This window comes from Mastomys coucha, unplaced genomic scaffold (assembly GCF_008632895.1).
Source record: "Mastomys coucha isolate ucsf_1 unplaced genomic scaffold, UCSF_Mcou_1 pScaffold15, whole genome shotgun sequence".
Classification (NCBI taxonomy): Eukaryota; Metazoa; Chordata; class Mammalia; order Rodentia; family Muridae; genus Mastomys; species Mastomys coucha.
The window spans coordinates 25,469,631-25,472,102 of NW_022196897.1; positions in this window are offsets into that span (position 1 = coordinate 25,469,631).

A 2,472-nucleotide genomic window follows, 5' to 3' on the forward strand; every position below is an offset into this window, starting at 1 on the left:
TCACTCTGTAGATCAGGCTGGCCTCGAACTCAGAAATCTGCCTGCCTTTGCCTCCCAAGTGCTGGGATCAAAGGCGTGTGCCACCACCGCCCAGCTACCTCCCCTCCCCCCCCTTTTAAATTGTGTTTTCAGCAGGGCAGTAAAAGTGTATATTTAGAATGCCCTGGGATTGTTTTCTAGTAACTCCTTCAAAATTTATTGGGGGCAGGAGAGAGAGAGAGAGCGAGAGAGCATACATACCCATTAATGTCTACACTCCACATGTGGAGGTCAGAAGGCACATTTAAGAGTCATTTCTCTCCTGCCTTTCCCTGGGTTCTGAGGTTCAAACTTGGTCTTAGTCTCTAGGTCTGTGTAACAAGTCTTCACTTATGGAGCCATTTTGCCAACCTATCTCTCACCCTGTATTATTATTGTTCTCTGTGTAGCCCTAGCTGTCCTGGAACTTGTTTTGTATACCAGGCTGGCCTCAAACTCATAGAGTCCTGCTTGCTTCTGCCTCCCAAATGCTGGGATTAAAAGCTTACTTTTTTTTTTCTTTGGTTTTTGGTTTTATACAGAGACAGGGTTTCTCTGTATAGCCTTGGCTGTCCTGGAACTCACTCTGTAGACTAGGCTGGCCTCGAACTCAGAAATCTGCTGGCCTGGAACTCAGAAATCTGCCTGCCTCTGCCTCCCAAGTGCTGGGATTAAAAGTGTGCACCACCACTGCCCAGCCAACCCACATAATTTTTAAAGATTCATCTCTTTCTCCTAAAACAATTTTTTTTGAGGTCCAGTCTTTGTGCTTCCCTCCCTCTCTCCTAGATTGAGGCTCTCTGTACAATCTACAGCTTTGTGAAGCCAACCCTTCCAAGAAGCCTGCTGTCATCTGGACTGGCTTCTGGCTCTTTGGTGTATGGCTCACACTGAGCTTGCTGCCTGTGGTGGTTAAGACTCTTGCTTCCAAAGGCAGTTCATCTCCTAAGAAAGCTTATGGTATCTCCAAAGTGGCTGCTTGGTCTCTGGATCTTTAAATAGCTCTGGCTGCTTACACAGCAGGTATTTGGGTGCCTGAAACCCCAGCAGCTCTCAGAGGCTCCTCCCAGTGGCCTTCACTCAAAGCTCTCCTACATCAGGATCTCACTCAGTTCATGCTTGGCTTGCTATTCCCTCAGCTCTGTCCCACCCTGTGGTTTGCTGTGTCCCGATCACTTAAGAGTGTATCTTTTGCTCATATCGATACTCTGGGTCATAGCTAAGGCCACCCTCTTTCAGGCCTTCAACCTTGTATTAATCAGTTATGCAAAGGCCAAGACTGATAAAAACCATGGCTCTTGTGTACTACACACAGACTATATGCTAGACACACAACATCCATGTGCAGTCGTTTTCAGACTGTAAAAAACAATCATAACCACAGCTACCCCTTCTCCACATCATTCTATTCCAGCCCGACAGCACTCCACTCCGCACGCACCTGCATTCCCCAGGGTATTGCAGAGAGGCTCTGAAAGGTAATGCAAGCTCTCCAAGGTGGCAGACCTAGTGCTGGAGTCTCATTTCACACCAGCCCTGTGAACTGTCAACTTCATGGCCCAGCCACTACCCCCTGCTTCTCTCACAGCCACGAACAGTAGGAAAGATTTCGAGTGAGCTCCATCAAAATTAAATGGTTCAAGGTCATTTTGCCAGAATGCAGAAGTGTCTGGAATCTTGCCCATGGTCACTGTTGGCATCAGGGCCTCCGAAACCCGTGATGTCACATGGGCTGGCCTCACAGACCGGTTGCCAAGGCAATAGCCACCATAATCCATTGGGCCCACCTCCCACCTTTACCTATGACCATGTGACCATGTCATATATATATGGGAAACACCCTTCCCTCTCTCTCTCTTCCCCCTTCTCTTTCTGCTACCACCTCTTCTCTCTCTCTCTCTCTCTCTCTCTCTCTCTCTCTCTCTCTCTCTCTCTCTCAATAAAACCTCTTACATGTGGAACTGTTTGGGCCTAGTGTGGTGTGTCCAGATGTGAGCTGCTATTCTAACACATCAATTGTGTGAGGTCCAGGCAGGAAAGCAGACATATAGGACATGAGTGAGGACTAAGACCCTCCAGGAAGACACACCTGTTCCTGGCCCTTTGGCTTAAGGCTCAAGGACCATACCAAGCTGTGTCTGCTGAGATAGGTAGTGGAAAGATTGTCACTGTCCAACTGCTTCTCCTGTGATGTGGGCAGAAGGAATGGTACCTCTCATGCTTCAGAGCTACAATAAAAACTCCATCTGCCAGAAGTTAAGAGTGCCGATTGCAGCCAGGTGGTGGTGGTGCACACCTTTAATCCCAGCACTGGGGAGGCAGAGACAGGCAGATTTCTGAGTTCGAGGCCAGCAGATTTCTGAGTTCGAGGCCAGCAGATTTCTGAGTCTGAGGCCAGTGTGGTCTACAGAGTGAGTTCCAGGATAGCCAGGGCTACACAGAGAAACCCTGTCT